The sequence below is a fragment of the Triticum aestivum genome, chromosome 6D (assembly GCF_018294505.1).
Source record: "Triticum aestivum cultivar Chinese Spring chromosome 6D, IWGSC CS RefSeq v2.1, whole genome shotgun sequence".
Taxonomy (NCBI): domain Eukaryota; kingdom Viridiplantae; phylum Streptophyta; class Magnoliopsida; order Poales; family Poaceae; genus Triticum; species Triticum aestivum.
Window position 1 is genome coordinate 148,996,034 of NC_057811.1, and position 8,118 is coordinate 149,004,151.

At 44.3% G+C, this 8,118-nt stretch overlaps 1 pseudogene; it reads right to left on the reverse strand.

Moving 5' to 3' along the window:
* The window catches only part of LOC123142540 (uncharacterized), a 97,881-nt pseudogene that overhangs the window by 73,157 nt on the left and 16,606 nt on the right, over positions 1-8,118 (reverse strand).

An 8,118-nucleotide genomic window follows, 5' to 3' on the forward strand; every position in this document is an offset into this window, starting at 1 on the left:
CCCGCGCCCCGCCGGAGCACTCGCTGGAGCCGCCCCGACGAGGTACTGCCGCCGCCCCGTTCGTCGTTGCCGGTTTTCTTCTAAAAAAACCCTTCGTTTAAAAAAACCCTAGAACGGTTTTTTTTTCGGTTTTATTATTTTGCGAGCGTTCACCGAACCGTTCGTTTTAACAAACGCGTTCGTCGGTTTCTCTCTGTTAACGAATGTCCGTTCTCTAACCGTTCATCCGTTTTTCTTTTTCGTCGGATTTTTTCTGCGATTATCTCAGATTCGATTTCTGATCGAATTTTCGATTCTGTTTAACTTCTCGCTCGTTTATCGGAATCAGGCGATTCAAGCGCCTAGTGTTTCGTCTCGAAATTCTCTTTCCGTTTAACCTACTCAAACAAGTTTTTGCTACAGTAAAATTTGACCTAGATCCAGATTAGTAAACGAAGTTTCTTTCTTTCGCCGTTTGACTTTCGTTGCTTCTTTCGAGTTGATTCTTTTTGCAAACCGGAGTTCTTAAGTTGAACTTTCTGGTTGGATCTTTCATTCGAGTTTTACCTGTGCATTAGATGAGTACTGATTGTATGCTTGTTTGTTTGCGATAGAGTACCCGGAGTGTGCCGCTTGTTACTTCGAATCGCTAGGTTTCGCGGATCATCAGCAAGGCAAGTAACACTTTGATCATATACCTTCCATACCCAGTTTTATTGCATTAGATCTATTGCTCAAACGTTGCATGACTAGGATCTAATTAAATTGTGGGTATTGGGAAGTAGTTGAGGTAGAACCTATTACCTGTTTTATTATCAAACCCTTGGGAGTTACTTCTACGTTTGCTATTATTATTGCCATGCTATGCTCGTAGACTAGGATTGGGTTTGAGAGATTTCCATGACAGATGTGAGATTGTTAATTAATGGTTTACTTAAGGTGGCAACTAAAACTCACATCTGGGTGGATTGAGGTACCTGGGTATTCCAGGATTGCCTGTTTTTCTTTTGGACCGCCACCCAGGTTCAAAGGGATCATGAGATTATTCATGCTAGAAACTTCCGTGTGCAGCCGCAAGCTATTATGGGCTCTAGCATAGTTGACTAAGTTGTGTGAACTCTTACAGTGGTAGACTAGCAGATGTAGGGGAAAGTAGGTGTAACTGTCTACCCATACGTAAGGTGCAAACACTTCTGAAAGACTGTGTCTCGGTCATCCGTTTCTCAAACATCATGTAGTGCGAGAATCAAGCAGAGGCGATCGAGTCTTGTGGGGAAAAGTGCGCAAACCTCTGCAGAGTGTACAAACTAATCATGGTTAGCCGTGTCCCCGGTTATGGACAACTTGAGTATCTAGTACTTGGATTATCATGTGAATCTCATCACTATGTTACTATTAATTTATTTTGTTGGGTTATTGATGACATTTAATTGGGATTGAGATGCTGTCAACCATCTCAATGTTTCATAACCACCATGATAGTTAAATAAAATTTATTCCTTTGAGGTAGGATAAAATTGGCTTTTCGCAAAATTGTAACCATAGAGCTTTCCACCAGCCATATATGCATATAGTATAGCATTGTTATCGTTCATTATTCTCTATGTGTTACATTGCCAGCATATTCTATGTGCTGACCCGTTTTCGGGCTGCAACGTTTCATGTTGCAGACTTTTCAGACGACGAGTAAGGTGCCTTAGGTCGTGGTCTTATACTCAGTGATGCCGCTGGAGTTGATGGACTCACTTATCTTCCAAGTCTTCCGCTGTTATCGTTATTAGATGGCCTTAAGCCATGTTTATCATACTTGATCTCTTCAGAGATATTCGATGTAATAAGTGTGTGATTTCTACTCTGTTATAAATCCTCCGTTTGTACTGTGCGTGTCAGCATTACTGATCCAGGGATGACACTGGTGCACAGCAGCACAGACCATTTGAGGTCTGGTTGCTACAAAGTTGGTATCAGAGCACACGCTGACTGTAGGACACGACCACTAAGCTTAAGCCCTAGAAAGCTTCTCTCTTCTCATTTCTGACCCCTCTCCTTTTTCTACTCTTTTAGGAATGGCGGATGCAAGGAGCAAGTTCATGCAACCAGATGAAGACATGCCGTTTGGACGACACTTGAAGGAAGTCACCAAGTACTTGAACATAGGAATATCGAGCATCACCGAAACCTACAACGCCACATTACCTGAAGAGGAGAGCTGGAAGATTCAAGTTCTTATTCCAGGAAGGACGTTTGTGCCAGTTACTAAACCCATAAGATTGGTTTTTGAAGCACCAACTTGGAGTCTAGGGAAGAGCATGGCCGCACACATCGCCATGGGACGCGTTGGAGAAGTCTATCACCAGGAGCTTAAGGATACAATTTACCAAATTTATGGACGCCGAGACGCGCAATGGGAGATGATCAGAACCAAGAAGGATGGATCAATTGCAGCTTTCATCCAGGAGCAGAACCAACATATTCGTCGCCAGGAGAACCAGATGTGCTCAGACAAGGAAGAGCTGAAGAAGGCATTGACGAAGATCAAGGAGCTAGAGGAAGAACTCAAGGCTACACGCGAGGATTATTTGGAAGAAATCAACGCACTAGTAGGGAAGAATGACGACCTAGAGAAGAAGATTGGAATATTCATGGGAAATCCAGTGGCAAAAGCAGAAGTCGACGAATGCACTTGTCCGGATAACTACATCATCATCAACGACACTGACTCGGAACCAAGTGAAGACGACTGGGTTGATGAAGCTGGAGCAGACATCATGGAGTCTTCAACGGATCAGAATTTCTAGTAGACCACCATATCAGTAGTAGTTTTCCCCCATTTAATAGTACAGTTCAAGCACTTTGTAACGCTAGTTAGATCGATTGTTTTGCCTTGTTTGAATTGATTGAGTGATATTGATTGAATTTGTCTCATGAGCATATGGGTAGTGTTTTCTCTCTAGACCTCATTCTATTCTTAACTCTCATCTTTTCTAAACCTATCAGATGCCTCCGAGACACGACACCGGATTTGTTTTCCCGCCAGAGATCACCCAGTTGATTCAGCAACAGAATGCCCTGATGCAAGTGTTAGTGCAGAACCAAGGCAACAACAACAACAACAACAACAACCCACCGCCACCACCACCTGTTGATCACTTAGCCCGTTTCCTGAGGCTAAACCCGCCGGTGTTTTCCAGTAGCACCGAGCCGATTGTTGCAGATGATTGGCTCCGCAAAGTTGGAAGGGAGTTGACCACTGCAAGATGCACAGATGCGGAAAGAGTGCATTTTGCCGCACATCAGCTTGAAGGACCCGCAGCATCATGGTGGGAGAATTATACAGCCACGCACCCTATTGACACTGTCACATGGGACCAATTTCAACAAGCTTTCCGTACAGCTCATGTTTCAGCAGGAGCTATGGCTATGAAGAAGCGTGAGTTTCGCAACCTATGCCAAGGAGGACGCACCGTAGGCCAGTATGTGGAGGAATTCAGTAAGTTAGCACGTTATGCACCAGATGACGTTGCTACAGATGCAGCCAAGCAGGAGAAGTTTTTGGAAGGACTGAATGATGAGCTGAGTATGCAGTTGATGGTAGCAACTTTCAACAACTACCAGGAGCTGGTAGATAGAGCTCTCATGATTGAAGGGAAGCAACAGCAGATTGAAAACCGCAAGAGGAAGTATGGACAAGGGAAGTATAACTCAGGAGCTCAGCAGAAGCCTCGATTTACCCCAAAGCCGGGAGGACAGTTTCAGCATACCCATGGAGGAGGTAGTTCGCACAACCATAATGGCTCCAAGAATGGTAATGGGAATGGAGGAAGCAACGGACAGAACCGCACCAACCCATCTACCCCAGCCAAGAGGGACCTGAGCCAAGTCACTTGCTTTAAGTGCCAGAAGAATGGACATTATGCCAATGAATGTCCTGAAGCCCAAAATGGAAATGGCAATGGAAGCTCTGGGAAGAAGCCGAACCCGTTCAACAAAGGACACGTGAACCACGTGAGCGTGGAAGAGGTTGAAGCTCAGCCTGATGCAGTAATAGGTAAGTTTTTGGTTAAGTCATTTACTGCAACCGTTCTTTTTGATACTGGTGCATCGCATTCATACATATCAAGGGGATTCGTGAATAAGTTTAAGATGTCCACCAAAGTTCTCAGAAACCCTATGTTAGTAACCTCGCCAGGAGCAGAGTATATGGCCACCCAAGGATGTTTTCAGATACCATTGGCCATTGGTAGGCATGTTTTCCCCTCAGACCTCATTGTTTTGGAATCGCAAGGTTTGGATGTGATTTTGGGAATGGATTGGCTATCGTTGTATGGAGGAAACATCGATTGTGCCAGCAAGACGATTTTGCTTACCACCCCAGAAGGAAAAAGGATCAAGTATGTATCCCGGCATGCCGAAGAGGACTCAAGTAAATTCCCTATCAGGAGTTGTACATGAGGAAGTACTAGTGGTGAAAGATTATCCGGATGTATTTCCAGAAGAGTTGCCAGGCATGCCACCGGATAGAGACATTGAGTTCTTGATTGAACTTTTGCCAGGCACAGGGCCAATATCTAAGAGACCGTACAAGATGCCCGCAAAGGATTTGGAGGAAATTAAGAAGCAGATCAAGGAGTTACTGGATAAAGGCTATATTCGCCCAAGTTCGTCACCTTGGGGATCACCAGTACTTCTAGTGGAGAAGAAAGATGGATCGCTGAGGATGGTTGTTGATTACCGTGGATTGAATGAAGTGACCATCAAAAACAAGTACCCACTACCGATGATCAACGATTTGTTTGACCGCCTACAAGGAGCTAAAGTATTTTCCAAGATCGATCTACGATCAGGATACCATCAGTTAAAGATTCGAGAGCAGGATATACCCAAGACGGCTTTTACCACCAGATATGGATTGTATGAGTATACCGTTATGTCATTTGGACTGACTAACGCACCTGCCTATTTCATGAATCTGATGAACAAAGTGTTTATGGAGTTTTTGGATAAGTTCGTCGTAGTGTTCATTGACGATATTTTAATCTTTTCCAAGGATGAGGAAGAGCATGAGGAGCATTTACGATTGGTACTTGAGAAGCTCAGAGAACATCAATTATACGCCAAGTTCAGCAAATGTGAGTTTTGGCTGAAGGAAGTTGGATTCCTTGGACATGTTATTTCTGGAGAAGGAATAGCAGTAGACCCTGCCAAGGTTGACACAGTGACAAGTTGGGAATCACCCACGACAGTTGGAGAAATCCGGAGTTTTCTTGGACTTGCAGGATACTACCGGAGATTCATCGAGAATTTCTCAAGGATTGCTAAGCCCATGACTGAGCTATTGAAGAAGGACACCAAATTCAATTGGACTGAGGAATGTGAAGCTAGTTTCCAAGAGTTGAAGAAATGATTGGTTACATCACCAGTGTTGATTCTGCCAGATCAACGCAAGGATTATGAAGTTTATTGCGACGCTTCTCGTCGAGGACTTGGAGTAGTGCTTATGCAGGAAGGAAGAGTTGTGTCATATGCTTCACGACAACTTAAACCCCATGAGAAGAATTATGCTACGCATGATTTGGAATTAGCAGCCGTGGTGCATGCATTGAAGACATGGAGACATTTTCTCATCGGAAACCATTGTGAGGTGTACACGGATCACAAGAGTTTGAAGTATATTTTGACGCAGAAGGAGTTAAATCTCAGACAGAGGAGATGGCTGGAGCTCATTAAAGATTATGATATGAGATTGCATTATCACCCTGGAAAGGCTAACGTAGTAGCAGACGCGTTGAGCCGCAAGAGTCATGTCAACACTCTCATGACAGGAGAGTTACCTCAGGAATTAGCCGAGGACCTTCGCGAGTTATGTTTGGAGATAGTCCCAAGAGGCTATTTAGCGACATTGGAGCAGTCTACCTTGATGGAAAGGATCAGAGAAGCTCAGAAGACAGACAAGGAGATTGAAGAGATAAAGGAGAAGATGAGCAAAGGAAAAGCCAAGGGATTTCGTGAGGATGAGCACGATACCTTATGGTTTGAGGACCGCGTATATGTGCCAAATGATCCGGAGATCAGGAAGTTGATTTTGCAAGAAGCCCATGATTCACCGTACGCGATTCACCCAGGGAATACCAAGATGTATTTGGATTTGAAGAATATTTTCTGGTGGACCAGAATGAAGAAGGATATTGCGGAATACGTAGCAGTTTGTGATGTATGTCAGAGAGTGAAGGCAGAGCATCAGAAGCCAGCAGGATTGCTACAACCATTGCCGATACCCGAATGGAAGTGGGATAAAATAGGCATGGATTTTATCACAGGATTACCCAGGACTCGTTCAGGATATGACTCAATATGGGTTGTAGTCGACCGTTTGACGAAAGTGGCTCATTTCATTCCAGTAAAGACCACTTACACCAGTGCTAAGTTGGCAAGGATATACATGACCAGGATCGTATGTTTGCATGGAGTTCCGAGGACCATTGTATCAGACAGAGGAACCCAATTTACCTCGAAGTTTTGGAAGCAGTTACATGAAACATTGGGAACCAGGCTGGAATTTAGTACAGCTTTCCACCCACAGACAGATGGACAGACCGAGAGAGTCAACCAGATTTTGGAGGACATGTTGAGAGCATGTGCACTCGATTATGGATCTAGTTGGGACGACAATTTGCCATATGCAGAGTTTTCTTATAACAACAGTTATCATACCAGTTTGAAGATGGCCCCTTTCGAAGCCTTGTACGGAAGGAGGTGTAGAACACCGTTGTTATGGGACGAAGTTGGAGACCGCCAGTTGTTTGGACCTAATTTGATTAAGGAGTCTAAACAGAAAGTGAGGTTGATTCGCGATAGGCTCAAGGTAGCCCAGTCCAGGCAGAAGAGTTATGCTGATTCTAAACGAAAAGAGACAGTTTACGAAGTCGGAGACCGAGTTTATCTTCGAGTATCACCACTTCGAGGAGTGAAGCGCTTTGGAGTTAAGGGAAAGTTAGCGCCCCGTTTTATCGGACCATATAGAGTTGTGGAACGTATGGGAGAAATTGCTTACAAGCTGGAATTGCCCGAAGGATTGTCTGGAGTACATGATGTATTTCACATTTCCCAGTTGAAGAAGTGCCACGCGGAGATGGCTGAAATACCACTGAGAGATACTGTGCCACTAGAAGCGATTCAGTTGGAAAGTGATTTGACCTATGAGGAGAAACCAGTTAAGATTCTCGAGTATGCCAGCCGAGTTACCCGCAGCAAGGTTATCAAGTTTTGCAAAGTCCAGTGGAGTCACCACACGGAGGATGAAGCCACCTGGGAGCGAGAGGAAGATGTACGGAAGGACCACTCCCACCTGTTTTCTAGCCAACCCGAATCTCGAGGGCGAGATTCATCTTAAGGGGGGTAGGTTTGTAACATCCCAAATTTTCAATTTGGTTTGTTATACATAGATCATCATTGCATATCATGTTTTATTGCATTTTGACAAATCCTCGATAAATCCTAAGCAACTCAAGGACCCTCGGAGAGAGTTGGGGATTTTCTCGAGTTTTCATATTTGATTTTCATCAAATAATAAGACGAGGATTTTTGGTTTTAATTATTTTCTCTCCGGAAAAATATTTCATTTTAAAAATAAACGAGAGGAGAAAATATGACTTCTCCAAAACAATTGAAATACTGGAGGAAAATGTTAGAATCTTTTATTGGAATTTATTCGGAATTTTTTTGCAATTTTTATTGCATTAAAAATATTGCATGTTTTCAAAATATTTATTTTGATTTAAAAAAAATGTTCACCCTATTCTAGATTTTCTAACAAGACGGGAAAAATTTATTTTATATTTTTCTGATTTTTATTTATTTTTCTACGAATTATTTTCCGAGGAACTTATTTTTAAAAAAAACTACGCGATGCCCGACCGGGCCGAAGCCCAGCCGAGCGCCGGCCCGCCCGTGCCCTCTCCTTCCTCCGCACGGGAGCCGCCGCGCCGCCGGAGTCCGCCATGGCCACGGGACCGAGCCGCCCCGGAGCTTGCCCCCTCCTCCAAGCTTGCTACCCCCCCTCATATACCCCCCCTCTCTCTCTTCCCCTCAACCCGCCGCCGCCGCACTCATCCCGCCGCCGCCGCCGCACTTGCCAGCCGC